Here is a 19,764-nt window from a genome sequence, read left to right as displayed (position 1 = left end):
CCCGCTGGATGGGTGCTGTGCTGGTGTTTCCAGATGGGGGAAGCTCTGTAGTGACCTGTGACTGGGTATGGGGAACCGACTGTCCCGAGGTCCCCGATGGGCCGGGCTGGTCATCTAGATCCAGTTGGACAGAGCTGCTGTCATCACTGTGGGCCTCTTCTGTTGGTGGTGTGGACATGTGTGGACCCTCCTGTCCGGTGACGTTGGGTAGGGGTCCTGCAGGGGTATAAAAGGATGGTTATTACATCTGTGTGTGTCATGGTGTGCAATGGGTGGGTGACCGTGTACCCCAGTGCTTGCATTCCTGTGTGGGACCTTGTGTGAGGATGGTTTAGGGGGTTGTATGGGTATGTGCAGTGGGCATGCTTTAGTGATGGGTGTCCATGCTCTGTTGTTGCATGAAGGGCTTGTGTTGGGATGTGTGGTTTGTGATGTTGGGACATATGTGAGGAGTTGGGGTGCTGGGGGGAGGGTGACGGTGGGGGTATGTGCTGGCATGCAGGTAGGGTGGGGGATGTAATCATTAAGATTTGTCTTACCAGAGTCCATTCCTCCACCTACTCCTGAGAAGCCCTCAGGATGCAGTATCGCCAAGACCTGCTCCTCCCAGGTTGTTAGTTGTGGGTGAGAAGGTGGGGGTCCGCCGCCAGTCCGCTAAACCGCCTGGTGGTGTCTTGAGACCACGAAACGCACCTTCCCCCGTAGGTCGTTCCACCTCTTCCTGATGTCCTCCCGATTTCTTGGGTGCTGTCCCACTGCGTTGACCCTGTCCACTATTCTTCGCCATAGCTCCATCTTCCTTGCTATTGAGGTGTGCTGCACCTGTGCTCCGAATAGCTGTGGCTCTACCTGAACGATTTCCTCCACCATGGCCCTGAGCTCCTCCTCCGAGAACCTGGGGTGTCTTTGCCGTGCCATGGGGTGGTGTAGGTGATTTGTGGGGTGGAGTGTGTGGTGTTAAGTGTGCTGATATGTAGTGGTGTGTTGTGTGAGGTGCGTGGAGTTCTGTGGGTGATGGTGTTGTGTGCCTGTGGATGCTGTTGTTCTTGCTGGTGCTATCTCTCTCTGGCCTTCTTTCGGAATTTTTGGTCGTGGGGGTTTGTGGGTGATGTGGGTGTGTGTTTTATATTGTAATGGGTGTGTGGGAGTGGTGTGTGTATGTGTATCAGGTGTGTTTATTTGGAATTGTCCAATGTGGCTGTGTTTTGTAAGAGTGTGTGTATTTTGAGCAAGGCTTTGTGTACCGCCAATGGAATACCGCGGTTGAAAGACCGCTGCATGGATTCGCATGTCGTGATAGTGTGGGCGTATTTCTGTTGCCGTTATGGTGGAGGTTTTGTTTTCACCAGTTTGTCACTGACCTTTGGTGTGGCGGACTTGTGTGGGTGTCTGAATTTTAGCAGATTCCAAAATGTGGGTCATAATAGCTGTGGCGGAATTCCGCTGGTGCGGCGGTGTGTTGGTGGTCTTCTGCACGGCGGTAAGCGGCATTTACCGCCAAAGTTGTAATGACCGCCTCAGGGTGTCCAAGGTACCCCACCCCAAGACCCTGAAAAGTAGGAGTAAAGTTACCCTACAACCCCAGAAAAACAGTAACGTCGAGATAGGTAATTGTGCAAAGACAACAACTGACTGCAAAGCACTGAAGAGGGATTCCTGGACCTGAGGACCTGTAAAGGAAGGGCACCAAGTCCAAGAGTCACGCAAGTGTCCGGGGGGGGCAGGATCCCACTAAACCCCTGATGAAGGTGCAAAAGGGCTGCCTCTGGGTGGAAGAAGCTGAAGATTCTGCAACAACGGAAGGTGCCAGGAACTTCTCCTTTGGTCAGAAGATGTCCCCCGGCGTGCTGGAGGATGCAGACTTGTTTCCATGCAGAAAGACCGCAAACAAGCCTTGCTAGATGCAAGAGTCACGGTTGAAGGTTGTGGGTGCTGCCAGCGCCCAGGAAGGACCAGAAGGTTTCCCCTTGGAGGAGGAGACAGAGGGGGTGCTCAGCAACACGGAGAGCCCACGCAGAAGCAGGCAGCACCAGCAGAAGCACCTGACCAGGCGTTCAGAAGATCTGAGCACGACGGTCGACTCAGCACAACAAAAGAGGGTCCCAGGAAGTCAGAGTCCAACTCAGCGAGTTGGGTAATGCAGGACGGAGTGCTGGGGACCTGGGCTAGGCTGTGCACAAAGGAAGTCTTGTAAAAGTGCACTGAAGCCTGAGCGGCTGCAGTTCACGCAGTACACAGGATTACCATCTGGCATGGGGAGGCAAGGACTTACCTCCACCAAATTTAGACAGAAGGGCCCCTGGACTGTCGGGGACACTTGGATCCAGCTCCTGTGTTCCAGGGACCACGCTCGTCAAGATGAGAGGGGAACCAGAGGACCAGTGATGCAGAAGTTTGGTGCCTGCGTTGGCAGGGGGAAGATTCCGTCGACCCACGTGAGATTTCTTCTTGGCTTCCAGTGCTTCCGATGCCACTGGATTCAAGCTAGCCTGGCTGATGAGGGGTGAAACCCCAAAACCGGTCCCAGGATGCTTGTCTCCAGTCCAGGGAAGACCTGGTCTGGCAGTTCAGGCTGGACTATTCCCATAGGGAACAGGGTCAAGACTGATTAGCATATGGCTGGGTCCAAACTGAAATGGCATGGGCAGCAAAAAAACGATGGATTTAGGCCCAGATCTCTGTACTGGGGGTGAATGTTTGACATTGTTCATAATTCCGTCCATCACTTGTTCTTTTTGCATTTTTTGCCCTAAGTGGGAAGGGTATGCCCAGTCGTGGGTCCCGTGCTTCCCATGCCACTGGATTCAAGCCAGCCTGGCTGATGAGGGTTGAAACCCCGAAACCGGTCCCAGGATGCCTGTTTCCAGTCCAGGGAAGACCTGGCCTGGCAGTTCGGGCTGGACTGTTCCCATGGGGGACAGGGTCAAGACTGATTTGCATATGGCTGGGTCCAAACTGGAATGGCATGGCCAGCAAAAAAAACGACGGATTTAGGCCCAGATCTCTGTACTGGGTGTGAATATTTGACATTGTTCAGCATTCCGTCCATCACTTGTTCTTTTTGCTGAACAACGTGGGGGCACCTTGGCTAGTGCCAGGGTGCCCTTACACTAAGTAACTTTGCACCTAACCTTCACTAAGTGAGGGTTAGACATATAGGTGACTTATAAGTTACTTAAGTGCAGTGTAAAATGGCTGTGAAAGAACGTTGGCGTTATTTCACTCAGGCTGCAGTGGCAGTCCTGTGTAAGAATTGTCTGAGCTCCCTATGGGTGGCAAAAGAAATGCTGCAGCCTAAAGGGATCTCCTGGAACCCCAATACCCTGTGTACCTAGGTACCATATACTAGGGGATTTTAAGGGTGTTCCAGTGTGCCAATTAGAATTGGTAAAATTAGTCACTAGCCTGCAGTGTCAATTTTAAAAGCAGAGAGAGCATAAACACTGAGGTTCTGGTTAGCAGTGCTTCAGTGATACAGTTAGGCATCACACAAGGAACACATACAGGGCACACTTATGAGCACTGGGACCCTGGCTGGCAGGATCCCAGTGACACAGGCAAAAAAAACATACATACAGTAAAAATGGGGTAACATGCCAGGCAAGATGGTACTTTCCTACAACTGACTCCTGTGTCTCTGTAGGCCTGAATCTGAACACCAATTATTAGGGGTTGTTGCTTGTACTTATCCATATTAAGGGGACAAGCAACAAGGGTGGCAAGGTCAATGTCCCCATCAGAGACTAGAACAGACTCAGTGCTTCCCCTAAATAAAGCAAACCCCACTACATTTCCCAGAGTGAGCCCTGCAGCACCCTTGGACTGACTATTTGTGGTATTAGGTTCCCCACCACCACTGTTATTGCTACAGGCACCAGTTGTAGCAGTGTGGGTAGTAGTGGTGGGAGGGTTGGTGCTTTTCTTAGGACAAGAATTATCTCCTGTCCTATGGTCTTTGTTTCTACAAAGTGGAACCAAGGCTTTCTATTCTGATTGTGATGAGAATAGGATTTAGACACCCCAGAAGAGTTTTGTGGGCCTGATGAAGACTCTTTACTTTTATCTTTGTCTCCACTTTTGTCATTAGACTTACCATCCTTCTTCTTGCCCTTGTCACCCCCTGTATGAGCTTTTCTGCTATCTCTTGTTCTGACCCATTCTTGGGGAGAGATCAGCTCTGAGTCTATCAAGTACTGGTGCAACAAGTCAGACACACAATTATTCAAAATATGCTCTCCCAGTAACAGATTATACAAGCTCTCATAGTCAGACACTTTGCTGCCAAGTAACCAGCCTTCTAACTCTTTAACAGAACAGTCCACAAGTCAACCCAATCCTGTGAGGCCTCTTTTCTGGTCTCCTTGAACTTGATTCTGTATTGTTCAAAGGTGAGACCAAAACCCTCTGAGTGCTGTTTTTAGAATATTGTAGTTGTCTGCATCTTCCTCTCTGACAGTGATAAGTCAATCCTTCCCCTTGCTAGAGAAGGACAACCAGAGAATAGCAGCCCACTGCCTTTGAGGGACCCTATGAACTTTACATGCCCTCTCAAGTACAGCAAACCACTTGTAGATGTCATCCCCCACCTTGTATGAGGGAACACTTTTGGGTAGGTCGCTCCCCCTGCCGCTGCAGCTCCTCCAGGTTCCTGAGTTCCTGAGACCCACCCCACAGTAAGTACCTCCCAGCCCCTCGTTCTGCCCCGCGCTACTCACCCTCTCTCCTGCTTCTTTACCTCTTTTCTTCTTCTCTGTTCTTCCTCCTCGCTCCTCGTCTGTATTCTTCTTCTGTACTCCTCTTCTCCCCGTCTTCTCTCCTCTTCTCTTCTTCCTCATCTTCTGCTGTGGTCTTCTGCCCTCTGTTTCTTCGTTTTTTGTATCTTCCTCCGTGTTCTTCTGTGTTCCTCTGTCTTCTTCTGTCTTCCTCTGTGTTCTTCTGTCTTCCTCTGTGCTCTTCTGTCTTCCTCGGTGTTATTCTTTCTTCCTCTCTGTTCTTCTGTCTTCCTCTGTGTTCTTCTGTCTTCCTCTGTGTTCTTCTTTCTTCCTCTGTGTTCCTCTGTCTTCCTCTCTGTTCTTCTGTCTTCCTCTCCGTTCTTCTGTCTTCCTCTTCGTTCTTCTGTCTTCCTCTCCGTTCTTCTGTCTTCCTCTGTGTTCTTCTGTCTTCCTCTGTGTTCTTCTGTCTTCCTCTGTGTTCTTCTGTATTCCTCTGTGTTCTTCTGTCTTCCTCTGTGTTCTTCTGTATTCTTCTCTGTTCTTCTGTGTTCTTCTGTGTTTCTTCTGTTCTTCCGGTCTCCTGCTCTTCCGGTCTTCAGTCCTTCCGGTCTTCTTTTCTTCTGTTCTTCTGTTCTTCTTTTCTTCTGTTCTTCTGTTCTTCTTGTCTTCTTGTCTTCTGCCTTCGGCTCTTCTGCCTCCTCCGTCCTCTTCTCCCCGCGCCTGCCCTCCTGCTCCTGCCTCATCCCCCTCCCCCACTCGCATCCCCCCCTCTATTTCCCCTATCTAACCCGTTCACTTTCTACCTCCCTCACTCCTCCTATCTACCTATCTCTCCATCTCTCTATCCCACTATCCAACTCCCTCACTCTCCACCTCCTCCTATCTTCCTATCTCTCTATCTTTTTCCCTATCTATCGATTTCTCTATCTACCTTTTCTCTCTACCTATTTCTCTATCTCTCCCCCCCTCCCGCCACCCCTTCTATTACCTATCTTCCTATCCTCTCACTCTACCTCTCACCCTCACCCACCTCTACAACCCCCCCTCCCCTATCTTCACAACCCTACACCTATCTTTCTCCCTAATCTCCTAAACCTCCTAACACTCTCCCCCCTCCACCCTTAAACCCCCCTCCCCCAGCTCTTCTCACTCTACCTGTCCCCCCCTCCCTCGCGCTTTCCCGCTGCAACCTCCTGCACGCCCCCGCCCCCTAGCTCCCATTCGCCCCCAGCTGACCACTCCCCCCCCTCCTACCTCATATGGCGGCCGCTGCGCGACAGTGGTAGCGACCCTTGACCCAAGGGTAGGTCGCTCCCCCTGCCGCTGCAGCTCCTCCAGGTTCCTGAGTTCCTGAGTTCCTGAGACCCACCCCACAGTAAGTACCCCCCACCTCCCAGCCCCTCGTTCTGCCCCGCGCTACTCACCCTCTCTCCTGCTCCTGCTTCTTTTCCTCTTTTCTTCTTCTCTGTTCTTCCTCCTCGTCTGTATTCTTCTTCCGTACTCCTCTTCTCCCCGTCTTCTCTCCTCTTCTCTTCTTCCTCATCTTCTGCTGTGGTCTTCTGCCCTCTGCTTCTTCGTTTTTGTATCTTCCTCCGTGTTCTTCTGTGTTCTTCTGTGTTCCTCTGTCTTCTTCTGTGTTCCTCTGTCTTCTTCTGTCTTCCTCTGTCTTCTTCTGTCTTCCTCTGTGTTCTTCTGTCTTCCTCTGTGTTCTTCTGTCTTCCTCTGTGTTCTTCTGTCTTCCTCTGTGCTCTTCTGTCTTCCTCGGTGTTATTCTTTCTTCCTCTCTGTTCTTCTGTCTTCCTCTGTGTTCTTCTGTCTTCCTCTGTGTTCTTCTTTCTTCCTCTGTGTTCCTCTGTCTTCCTCTCTGTTCTTCTGTCTTCCTCTCCGTTCTTCTGTCTTCCTCTCCGTTCTTCTGTCTTCCTCTGTGTTCTTCTGTCTTCCTCTGTGTTCTTCTGTCTTCCTCTGTGTTCTTCTGTATTCTTCTCTGTTCTTCTGTGTTCTTCTGTGTTTCTTCTGTTCTTCCGGTCTCCTGCTCTTCCGGTCTTCAGTCCTTCCGGTCTTCTGTTCTTCTGTTCTTCTGTTCTTCTTTTCTTCTGTTCTTCTTTTCTTCTTGTCTTCTTGTCTTCTGCCTTCGGCTCTTCTGCCTCCTCCGTCCTCTTCTCCCCGCGCCTGCCCTCCTGCTCCTGCCTCATCCCCCTCCCCCACTCGCATCCCCCCCTCTATCTCCCCTATCTAACCCGTTCACTTTCTACCTCCCTCACTCCTCCTATCTACCTATCTCTCCATCTCTCTATCCCACTATCCAACTCCCTCACTCTCCACCTCCTCCTATCTTCCTATCTCTCTATCTTTTTCCCTATCTATCGATTTCTCTATCTACCTTTTCTCTCTACCTATTTCTCTATCTCTCCCCCCCGCCACCCCCTCTATTACCTATCTTCCTATCTTCCTATCCTTTCACTCTACCTCTCACCCTCACCCACCTCTACAACCCCCCCTCCCCTATCTTCACAACCCTACACCTTTCTTTCTCCCTAATCTCCTAAACCTCCTAACACTCTCCCCCCTCCACCCTTAAACCCCCCTCTCCCAGCTCCCCGGAGGCGCGCCAGAGGCAAGCCCGTCTGCGCCTGGCCCGCGCCCAGCGCCACGACCCCTGGTCCCCAGCTCTCCCAAGCCCCGATGATCTACTACGACCCCACCACCCTCCATGCCCTCAACCCAGGACGCTCCAACACCTGCTTCCAAGCTCACCCCAAACGCACCCATGGACCCTTCGCCTGCAACTCCTGCAAACGCATCTTCCACCACGCAACAACTACGACCACAAGCCCACGCGCCATCAACCACCTCAAGTGCATCCTAGTCAACGCACGCTCCGTTCACAAACACGCCGTTGAACTCTGGGACATCCTAGACTCCACAGCACCGGACGTCGCCTTCATCACGGAGACCTGGATGAACGCCTCCTCTGCTCCAGACATCGCCACCGCCATCCCCGAAGGCTACAAGATCTCCAGGAAAGACCGCACCAACCAAGTAGGAGGAGGTATCGCCATCGTCTTCAAAGACTCCATCAGCGTCACCACCTCCACTGAAGACTCCCCTCTCGCCGCTGAACACCTGCATTTTCAGATTCGCACCGACCCGAGGACCACCCTCAGAGGATCCCTCGTCTACCATCCTCCCGGACCTCGCGCCCCTTTCAGCGACGCCATCGCCGACTTCATCTCCCCGCACGCCCTCGCCTCACCGGACTACATCCTCCTAGGCGACCTCAACTTCCATCTGGAACAAAACAACGACCCCAACACCACCACCCTGCTCGACAACCTCGCCAACCTCGGCCTCAAACAACTGGTGAACACTGCCACCCACATCGCCGGACACACACTTGACCCTATCTTCTCCGCCAGCAAACACGTCTTCTTCAGCCACGCCTCCGCCCTTCATTGGACCGACCACAGCTGCGTCCACTTCACATTCCGACGCGAGACCCGCCACCTCCGCACTCAACCCATCCCTCGCCAACAGTGGAACAAGATCCCTGAAGAGCAACTCTTCTCCGCACTCGCCGCCAACCAACCCACCCTCACCACCGACCCCAACGACGCAGCCCTCAACCTCACAAACTGGATCTCCAACTGCGCAGACAACCTTGCTCCCCTCCAACGCTCGCAGCGACAGAACAACACCAAGAAACCCCTCTGGTTCTCTGACACCCTCAAAGAATCAAAGAAAACTTGTCGCGCACTTGAGAAAGCCTGGCGCAAGGACCGCACCGCTGACAACATGACCGCCCTCAAGAACGCTACCCGCGAACACCACCACCTGATCCGCGCTGCCAAAAGGAATTTTTTCACCGACAGACTGGACAAAAACAGCCACAACAGCAGAGAACTCTTCAGCATCGTCAAGGAGTTCTCCAACCCCAGCGCCAACGCCAACGTCGTCACGCCCTCACAGGATCTATGCGAATCCCTCGCCACTTTCTTCCATCGCAAGATCAGCGACCTCCACGACAGCTTCGGACACCAGACCCAACCAAACACCACCGAACCCACATCCCCGACCATCACCCTCAACAACTGGACCCACATCAGCACGGAAGAAACCAAATCCATCATGAACTCTATCCACTCCGGCGCCCCTTCGGACCCCTGCCCGCACTTCATCTTTAACAAAGCCGACGACATCATCGCCCCGCACCTCCAGACCGTCATCAACTCTTCTTTTTCTTCTGCTACCTTCCCCGAATGCTGGAAACACGCCGAAGTCAACGCCCTACTAAAGAAACCTACGGATGACCCGAGCGACCTGAAAAACTTCCGCCCCATCTCCCTTCTGCCTTTCCCAGCCAAAGTAATAGAGAAGACCGTCAACAAACAGCTGACCACCTTCCTGGAAGACAACAACCTGCTCGACCCCTCACAGACCGGATTCCGAACCAACCACAGCACTGAAACCGCCCTCATCTCAGTCACAGACGACATCAGAACCCTGATGGACAACGGTGAAACAGTCGCCCTCATTCTTCTCGACCTCTCGGCTGCCTTTGACACAGTCTGTCACCGCACCCTAATCACCCGCCTCCGCTCCACCGGGATCCAAGACCAGGCCCTGGATCGCCTCCTTCCTCGCAAACCGCTCCCAAAGAGTCTACCTCCCTCCGTTTTGCTCAGAACCCACTGAGATCATCTGCGGCGTACCTCAAGGCTCATCACTCAGCCCAACACTCTTCAATGTCTACATGAGCCCCCTCGCCAACATCGTACGCAAGCACGACATCATCATCACCTCCTACGCCGACGACACCCAACTTATACTCTCCCTCACCAAGGACCCCGCCAGCGCCAAGACCAACCTACAAGAGGGTATGAAGGACGTCGCAGATTGGATGAGGCTCAGCCGCCTAAAGCTGAACTCTGAAAAAACGGAAGTCCTCATCCTCGGCAACACCCCGTCCGCCTGGGACGACTCCTGGTGGCCCACGGCCCTCGGCACCGCACCGACCCCCGCAGACCATGCCCGCAACCTCGGCTTCATCTTGGACCCTCTTCTCACCATGACCAAGCAAGTCAACGCCGTGTCCTCCGCCTGCTTCCTCACCCTCCGCATGCTCCGCAAGATCTTCCGCTGGATCCCCGCCGACACCAGAAAAACCGTGACCCACGCCCTCGTCACGAGCCGCCTGGACTACGGCAACACCCTCTACGCCGGGACCACAGCCAAACTCCAAAATCGCCTACAACGCATTCAAAACGCCTCGGCCCGCCTCATCCTCGACGTACCCCGCAGCAGCCACATCTCCGCACACCTGAGACACCTGCATTGGCTCCCAGTCAGCAAAAGGATCACCTTCCGACTTCTCACCCACGCACACAAAGCCCTCCACGACAAGGGACCGGAATACCTCAACAGACGCCTCAACTTCTACGTCCCCATCCGCCCCCTCCGCTCCTCTGGCCTCGCACTCGCTGCCGTCCCTCGCATCCGACGCTCCACGGCGGCTGGGAGATCTTTCTCCTTCCTGGCGGCCAAGACCTGGAACTCCCTCCCCACCAGCCTCAGGACCACCCAGGACCACTACGCTTTCCGGAGACTCCTAAAGACCTGGCTGTTCGAGCAGCGATAACCACCCCCTTTGTCCCTAGCGCCTTGAGCCCCGCACGGGTGAGTAGCGTGCTTTATAAATGCTAATGATTTGATTTGATTTGCACGTTTCTGGAATCTATGGAGTCCTCCCTGACTCTGTAATCCCTGAAACTGCTGCTGCCACCATGGGGTGCTAACCCCAACCCCTGCCTCTCCCTCTCCACTGCCAAGGCCTCCCTATCTAGCGCTAGCTGTTGCTGCTGCAGCCTCAGCCTGGCCTCCTGCAGTCTCAGCTTTCTGGCTGGTTAGCAGACTGACATCAGACAGCAAATGGGCGTAACCGTGTCAAGAGACAGGGTACTTTCCTGACACTATCAGGTCATTATCTGACTTTTGCCGAACCCTGCAGAGTGAGTGCGCAGACATAGGGGAGTAGGGGAGCTGAAGGACAGGAAATTAGGTAACTTGAATATAAGAAATATGGAAAGGTAGAAATGCTGCATCACCTGTGGACAACTCACACCTCCTCCCGCTGTGCCAAATGCCCATCCAGTCACAAAGGAGCTTCATGGGCCCCAAACGGACAACATAAAGTCAGGTACCATGTAAAGGTAGAAAAGGGGAAACAAGATTAATATGCACACACCTGTTGCAGGGATTTGTGAGGTAAATTATTGGTTTGGATGGATTCTGTATACGGACTAAATGACTGATATCTTAAAATATTTAATGATATGAATCAATGTTTGTTTGCCTTATCTGTGCGTATAATGTAAAGGTCGGGCATTACAATGAACCCCTCATTCTGTTTTACAAAAAGGCCCTGGAAGGAGCTGCATCTTACAGACCTTCGCCTACTTTAGGACCAACTAAAGACTTGCTTTTTAAGTTGTCTTTAAGGGCCAGAACAAGCCCTGTAAACTGCACTAGTTTTAGGCAGATGGGCAGATGTCACGGCGAGAGGTAAGCCACCTCAACTCACCATAGTCTTCCAGGTTAGAAAAAAACAGAAATGCTTGAACCCGGGGAGCTGTTGAAAGTGTCAAAAGTGACTTAATGAACAGCAAGGTACAAACAGGAGTTGGCATTATCCAATGTGAACAGGTAAGCATTCAGAAGAAGTGTGTGGAGTTACTTTTGTTATATACTTCCTGAAGAGTTTCCTTTGTTATATACTTCCTGAAGAGTTTCCTTTGTTATATACTTCCTGAAGAGTTTCCTTTGTTATAGACTTCCTGAAGAGTTACCCATGTTAGATACTTCCTGAAGAGTTACTGAAATAACAGCATCCCAGCCTGATCCCGCTCTTTTCCCACAATCAGTTCTTGTTTAAATGTGCATCTACCTAAAACTGTAGCAGTAGCATGTGAAACATTCCTTGCTAAGTTTTAAAGAAGGTAAAGAAGAGATGTCATTTACAACCAGTTAAATATTCTGTATTCAGATTCCATTATGTTTCTGTTTAGTAATTTTAAATCTCTTTACACCCAACAGAAAGGAAGCATTGAATGCATGGCATTATTATGAATAACAAAGATAAAACTGCAAATCGGCAAAAAACTGTCACCAACAATGAGCTCTGGTATTCAGGAAACATCAGTGCAGTCAGCGACAGAAGAACCTACACATAAACTGACAGATCCTGGAAGAAGCAGTCAAGGGCAGTTCAGTGGATGTAAGAGTCTGATGTGTTCAACTCCAACCACAAGATGAAGAAATGCCCTCTAGGAAATTAAGGCAACAACAATAAGAAACCACCTCCTATATAAACAGGTGTCCAACACCAGCTTTGATCATGGGATCAATATGATGTGGTTACAGCAGTGCTTCGTGTTCTAAAGCGATAACAGACCATCATTCACTGCTCTAGGTGTATTGTAAACTCTTTCTGGCCAAACCGCAGCAACCACAGAAAAGCACAACGGAGCGGAGCCAGACAACTAAAGGGTTAAGAAAGGAGAAGTTTTGCTATCTGCAATACAACAGAGCGTCCCAATTTGCACCGGCCAGAAGGAAGATGAAGCATGCATAACCATAATCCAATCTAAAGGCACAGTCACCTACAAAGAAACCTTATACATACTATGAGTGTGACACGTATTTAATAGCTATTGCACGTTATTGTTAATTCAGAAACCAAACGTGCAAGTGCTTTATCAGCCATATGGCTCATCAGGAAGAACAGACTTGGGATGTAGACAAATATATACCCGACCCACAGACACTAACCAAGAAAAACAAATCATGCACATTTAATGAGAGCTTTAGTTTCTCATCTCAATTAAAGCACCATCAGCAAACTCACACAGGAAAAAAAACATTCAACTCCAGTGAATGTGTGAAGAGCATCAGTCAATTACCAGAATTACAGAGGCATCAGCAAACACAGACAGGGGAAAAACCATACAAGTGCAGTGAATGCGTGAAGACCTTCAGTCGACTGTCAGACCTAAAACAGCATCAACGAACACACACTGGGGAAAGACCATTCAAGTGCAGTGAATGTATAAAGAACTTTATTCAATTATCACACCTCCAAGTACATCAGCGAACACACACAGGGGAAAAACCATATAATTGCACTGAATGTGGAAGTAATTTAAGTCTTTATGCAACATTAAAGAAGCATCAGAAAACACACACAGGAGAAAAGCCATTTAAGTGCAGTGAATGTGTGAAGAGCTTTTGTCACTTATCAGACCTACAGAGACATTGGCGAACACACACAGGGGAAAAGCCGTTTAGTTGCAGTGAATGTGTTAAGAGCTTTAGTCGGTTATCAGACCTACAAGGTCACCTGCGAACACACACAGGGGAAAAGCCATACGATTGCAGTGAATGTCTGAAGAGCTTTAGTCAGTTATCGAACCTAAAAAGACATCAGCGCACACACACGGGGGCAAAACCCTTAACATTGCAGTGAATGTAGCAGTAGTTTTAGTGACCCGTCAGCATTAAAGAATCATCAGCGAACGCACACAGTAGCAAGAACATTGTAGTGCAGTAAATTATATGAAGAGATAGGTCACTTATCAGGCCTACAAAGACCTCAACGAATACACACAGGAAAAAACATAAAGGTGCAGTGAATGTATGGAGAGGCTCAGTTGATTATCAAACCTACGAAGACATCAGCAAATACACAGAGGAAAAAGCAATACTATTACTATCAATGTGGAAGTAGGTTTAGGAACTTGCCAACATTAAGGGTTCGTCAGCGAACACTGATAGGGGAATAGCCTTTCAATTGCCCTTAATGTATGAAGAGCTTTAGTTTACCAGGCCTACAAGTATATCAAGGAACACATACACGGGAACATCCATTCAAGTGCACTGAATGTGTGAAGAACTTTAGTCAAATGTGGAAATAGTTTTAGTGACTTTTCAACATTAAGGATTCATTGGTGGGGGCACACAGGGGAGAAGCCTTTCAGGTGCAGTGAACGTGTGAATTCCGTAGGTCAGTTATTAAACCTACAGATACATCAATGAATACACACAGAAGAAATACAATAACATTGCAATGAATGTCAGAAGGGCTTTTCTCAATTATCAGCTCTCCTAAGTCATCAGCGAACACACAGGGGGAAAACATAGAAGTGCACTGAAAGTGTGAAGAGCTTTTGTCAACTTTCAATCCTACACAGTCCTCAGCGGACACACACCTTCATTTAACTCGCATGGAAGTTATCCTAGAGGTGCAACAAATCCGGAAGGAATGAAGAACATTAACAGTAATATTGAACCATCTGAGGACATAAACAGGAACAAAAAAGTGCAGTTATTTTGACATGAAGGAATTATACAGGAAGATAAAATGACAATTATGTGGGACATTCAAATACCAGATGATAGAAGACCCGAGTAGTCAGAAAAGAAAAAACACAAATATCAATACCTGTAGAATTATAAAAGCGTCTGTTCTCAGTGATTGTTCACTTTTGTACACAGCAAAACAACATGATATATCAGGAAACACACTGGCTCAAATGAAAGAAACTGTTGGTTTTTATTCAGTTGCAAAGAAAAACATCCAATCACACCTGTTCATGCTACCAGTAAAAGTAGCACTGTGAACAATACTGGGACTTACAAGGGTATTTTCAGCTAACTTGAGGGGGTAGTGATAAAACCTATATTCCCAACACACTCAGACTGAGTCCCTGCAAGAAGAACTAACTTAACAATCACATGCTGGTGAATGTTCACAGCTGATCATGGTGTTTGGTCGTTTTCATACAACATTGATGGTTTTGTGACAGCAACCAGAGAACAGTGTCCAAAAGCACAAGACGTGAAAGGAGCAGAATGTGAGCTGTAACTCTCAGTATGGTGATGTGTGCCTGGAACGACTCCATGAATGGGCCTGAGACCTTTATCGCAACTGGGATCTGGAGCTTTGTGGAGGCAACCGGCATCGGGCAACTAGAAGCTCCAAGGAGCAGTCTCTCAGCACCTTGGGGCTCGTTGTGCAGCAGCCCTTACAAGTCCTGAAATCGCGGTTCAGCTTAGGGCACCAAAAGTAAACCAGATGGGGGTCTGTCAGGGCTTAAACTCCATTGGTCTTTTGGGGGGCATCCTATCACAGTAGGAGACAAAGACTTGCCAAAATCGCAGAAAAAATTAGTCAAAAATTGACTGGAGGAAATTCTTTCCAGATCTTTACTGACTGACAGAGAAATTAAAGAACTGATGTTGATGCACTGGAGTGGCACCTTTATAGGCACCGTGCATGTCACTTCCTCTGTAGGTACAGAGCCGAACAGCGCCACCTACTGGCTCTCAGTGTTACTGCTCGAAAGTTTCTTTGATCAGTCTGACGTCTGGGGATTACTCTAAGGCAGGTGTCTAGAACTAGTCGATCGGGCACTACCAGTAACTCGCAGACACCTTTAGAGTAGCTTACAGCCTTCAGTTCATTTTTAAATAAGCACTACAATAAGTAAGTGTTGGGTTTTCCTTAAACCCCTTAGCTGCTGGGCCTTTCCCTCTGCCCAGTGCAGAGCCCTTTTTTGGCTATTTGGGGTAGTCCGCACTTAGGCCTTCATAATTTTGTGGCCGTATAAGCTATTGTAGGAGGCTGGCCTGGTTTGTAGTGGGTACCTTGGGTACTTACACCTTATACCAGGTCCAGTTATCCCTTATTAGTGAAATGTAGTAGTGTTCTAGCAGCTTAGGCTGATAGAGGTAGCTATAGCCGAGCACCTCAGGCTGAACTAGGAGATATGCAAAGCTCCTGCAATACCACTATAGTTACGCAGTCACATAATACATAATAAGAGACAATACTCATTGTTACCAAAAATAAAGGTACTTTTATTTTAGTAACACAAGGCCAAAAATATCTTAGCGGCAATACTCCTTCTGGAGCAAAGTATTATATACAATATATACACTGGAGACCAAAATCTGGTAAGTAAATAGTCATAGAATAGTGCAAACAGTAGAACATATAATAGAATACAATAGGCCTAGGGGCAACACAAACCATATACTAAGAAAGTGGAATGCGAATCATGAATTCCCCCCTAGGCAAGTGTAGTGTGTAGAGGGGCACTGGGTGGGTAAGATAACACCAAAGTTAAGTAAAATACCCCACCTCAGAGCCCAGGAAAGTAGGAGTAAAATACTGCACGTTTCCTCAGGACACACTACAAGTCGTGATAAGAGTTACTGCAAGAACCAAGCAAGACTGCAAGCAACAGATGGTGGATTCCTGGACCTGAAGACCTGTGAAGAGAGGAAACCAGGATTCCAGGAAGGACAGGAGCTCCTGCCAACCTAGAAGATGGTGCAAAAGAGGATTCTCCGGTTAGAAGTCTGCAAAAGAGCACCAAAGAAGATGGCTGCAGGTTCCTGCGTGGTGCAGGTGTTATCCCACGTCGAGAAGTTGGATGCAGGCTGTTTGTATCGCTGGATTCGTCCAGCAAGCCTTGGTTCAAGCAAGGTCACTGTTTGCATCAAAATGGCGCTGCCTGGACCCAGGAGGGACCTGGGGACCTCAATCTGGACTGGAGAGGTAGAGGGGGCTCCCAACACTGGAGAGAGTCAACAGATGACCAGGCAACACCCACGGGAGACCCAGGACACGGGGACAAAGAAGTTGCAAATTGCGGTTGGTGCAGCACAACAAAAGAAGGTACCACGTCGCCGGAGAACAACTCAGCAAGTTGTGCAGCGCATGATGGAGTGTTGGGGACCTGGACTACACAGTGCATGAAGGATTCTTGCAAAAAGTGCACAGAAGCCCAGGGAGCTAGAGATGACGCGATGCACAGGGGTACTGTCGCAAACCGGGAAGGTAATCTTTTACCTCCTTCAAATTTGGACAGCTGGACCTTAGGACAGTCTGGGTCGTGTTGGTCCACCACCTGTGTTCTAGGGAGCATGCTCGTCATCATGAGAGGAGTCCCAGAGAACTGGCTGTTGTCTTGGAAGGTGCCTGCAGGGGCAGGGAAGTGACTCCGTCACTCAACGGGCGATTCCTTCGGTTCTTCTGGTACAGGGTGAAGACAGGGAGTCCTCAGAGCATGCACACCTTGGAAACTGTTGCAAATGCTGGCTGAAGTTGCAGGTCACAGGAGTCGTCCTGGATACTTCGTTGCAGTTACAGCGGTTCCTGGAGCAGTCTGCGGTTGATCCGACGGTCAGAAGCTGAAACAGAGGATGCAGAGGATTCATGGAGGAGTCTTGCAAGCTGAATCTCAAGAGACACCCACAGGAGAGACACTAAATAGCCCTGAGAGGGGGATTGGCTGCCTACCCAGGTATGCACCTATAAGGAGGGTCTCTGACGTCGCCTGCTGGCACTGGCTGCTCGGAGATCTCCAGAGTGTCCCCACACCTTGGAAAACAAGAAGGCGAATGGTAGGGACACACTAGGGGAGCTCTGGGCACTGGACAGGGGAGTGGTCACTTCCCTTTCCTTTGTCCAGTTTCGCGCCAGAGCAGGGGCTGGGGGTCCCTGAACCGGTGTAGTCTGGCTTATGCAAGGAGGGCACCATCTGTGCTCTTCAAAGCATTTTCAGAGACTCTGGGAGGCTGCCCCTCCCAAGCCTGTAACACCCATTTCCAAAGGGAGAGGATGTAACAACCTCCTCCCAAAGAAATGCATTGTTCTGCCTCTCTGGGACTGAGCTGCTCAGCCCCAGGAAGGCAGAACCCTGCCTTTGAGGTGGCAGCAGCAGTAGCTGCTGTGCAAGCCTCAGAGAGCTGGTTTGGTAGTACTGGGGGTCCATGGTGGAGCCCCCAGGATGAATGGGATTGCCCCGCAAAACCATATTTGGAATGGGGGTTAATTCCATGATCTTAGACACCTTACATGGCCATATTCGGAGTTACCATTGTGAAGCTACATAAAGGTCTTGACCTACATGTAGTGCACCCATGTAATGGTATCCCCGCACTTACAAAGCCCGGGGAATTGGCCCTGGACAGCGCGGGGGCACCTTTGCTAGTACAAGGGTGCCTTCACACCTAGTAACTTTGCACCTAGCCTTCAGTAAATGAAGGTTAGACATGTAGGTGACTTATAAGTTACTTAAGTGCAGTGAAAATGGCTGTGAAATAGGGTGTGCACATTTCACGCAGGCTGCAGTGGCAGTCCTGGAAAAGGGTTTGTCTGAGCTCCTCATGGGTGGCAAAAGAAATGCTGCAGCCCGTTAGCATCTTCTGGAACCCCAATGCCCTGGGTACCTAGGTACCAAATGCAAGGAACTTATAAGGGGGTCTAGTGTGCCAATTGGAATTGGAATATGGAGTCACTAAACTATAGTGACTAATTTGGAAGCAGAGAGCATAAGCACTGGAGTTCTGGTTAGCAGAAGTTAAGTGACACAGTTAAGCACTACTGACAACACACACATTAGGCCACAAAATATGAGCACTGGGGTCCTGGCCAGCAGGATCCCAGTGAGACAGGCAAAACATACTGACATCAGAAATTGGGGGTAACATGCCAAGAAAGATGGTACTTTCCTACAGATATCCATGCCAAATGTGCGTCCTTTTTTTCCCAACATCCTAGGGATTCTTAAGGTACCCAGAGTTTCTGGGTTCCCCTGGAGAAGACCAAGAAATCAACCAAAATACAGCTGAAAGTTTGTTTTTTTCAGAAAAATGGGAAACAATGGCTGCAGAAGAAAGCAGGTGTTTTTTTCCCTGAAAATGGCATCAACAAAGGTTTTGTGGTGCTAAAATCACCAACTTCCCAGCTTTCAGGAACAGGCAGACTTGAATCAGAAAACCACATTTTCAACACAATGTTGGCATTTTACTGGGACATGCCCCATTTTTACTATTTTCTGTGACCGAAATGGGTGTGAAACCTATTCTGGATCCTGGACAGCTAAACATTACTGAAAAGTAGAAATAATTCTGAATTCAGCAAGGGGTCATTTGTGTAGATCCTACAATGTTTTCCTATAGAAAATAACAGCTGAAATAAAAAAGTATTGAAATTTAGGTGAAAAAAACAGCCATTTCTCTCCATGTTTTACTCTGTAACTTTTTCCTGCGATGTCAGATTTTCAAAACCAATACCCTGTCACATCTGCTGGAATATGCTGTTTGCGGGGATAAAAAGGGCTTGTAGGTTCATCAAGAACCCTAGGTACCCAGAGCCAATAAATTAATTGCACCTTGCAATGGGTTTTCATTGTATACCGGGTATAAAGCAATTCATTTGGTGAAATATAAAGAGTGAAAAATAGGTATCAAAGAAACTTTTGAATTTCCAAATTGGGCACAAGATAAGGTGTTAAAAAGCAGTGATTATTTGCACATCTCTGAATTCGGGGGTGACCATATTAGCATGTGAATTACAGGGCATTTCTCAAATACACTTCTTTATTACACACTGTCTTACTTTTGGAAGGAGAAAATGTAGAGAAAAACAATGGGCAGTAACACTTGTTTTTCTATTCTGTGTTCCTCCATGTCTCCCGATAAAAATGGTACCTCACTCGTGTGGGTAGGCGTAGTGCCCATGACAGGAGACGCCCCAAAAAGCAACATGGACACCACATTTTCTGAAAGAAAACTGAGCTGTTTTTTGCAAAGTGCCTAACTGTGGATTTTGGCCTCTAGCCCAGCCAGCACCTAGGGAAACCTACCAAACCTGTGCATTTTTTAAAACTAGACACCTAGGGGAATCCAGGATGGGGTGACTTGTGGGGCTCTCAGCAGGTCTTGTTACCCAGAATCCTTTGTAAACCTCAAAATGTGGCAAAACAAACACTTTTTCCTCACATTTTGGTGATAGAAAATTCTGGAATATGAGAGGAGTCACAAATTTCCTTCCACACAGCATTCCCCCAAATCTCCTGATAGAAATGGTACCTCACTAGTGTGGGTAGGTCAAGTGCCCGCGACAGGAAATGCCCCAAAACACAACATGGACACATCACATTTTCCGAAAAAAACTGACCTGTTTTTTGCAAAGTGACTATCTGTGGAT

The 19,764-nt window shown here is 49.0% G+C and overlaps 1 pseudogene; it reads left to right on the top strand.

Moving 5' to 3' along the window:
- The first annotated feature begins 11,804 nt into the window (after positions 1-11,804).
- LOC138287242 (zinc finger protein 436-like) lies at positions 11,805-19,426 on the top strand (annotated as a pseudogene).
- The last annotated feature ends 338 nt before the right edge of the window (positions 19,427-19,764 follow it).

This window comes from Pleurodeles waltl, chromosome 4_1 (genome assembly GCF_031143425.1).
Source record: "Pleurodeles waltl isolate 20211129_DDA chromosome 4_1, aPleWal1.hap1.20221129, whole genome shotgun sequence".
In the NCBI taxonomy this organism is placed as follows: Eukaryota; Metazoa; Chordata; class Amphibia; order Caudata; family Salamandridae; genus Pleurodeles; species Pleurodeles waltl.
Note: the sequence above shows the minus strand (reverse complement) of the source record. Positions and strands in the feature narration are given on the sequence as shown.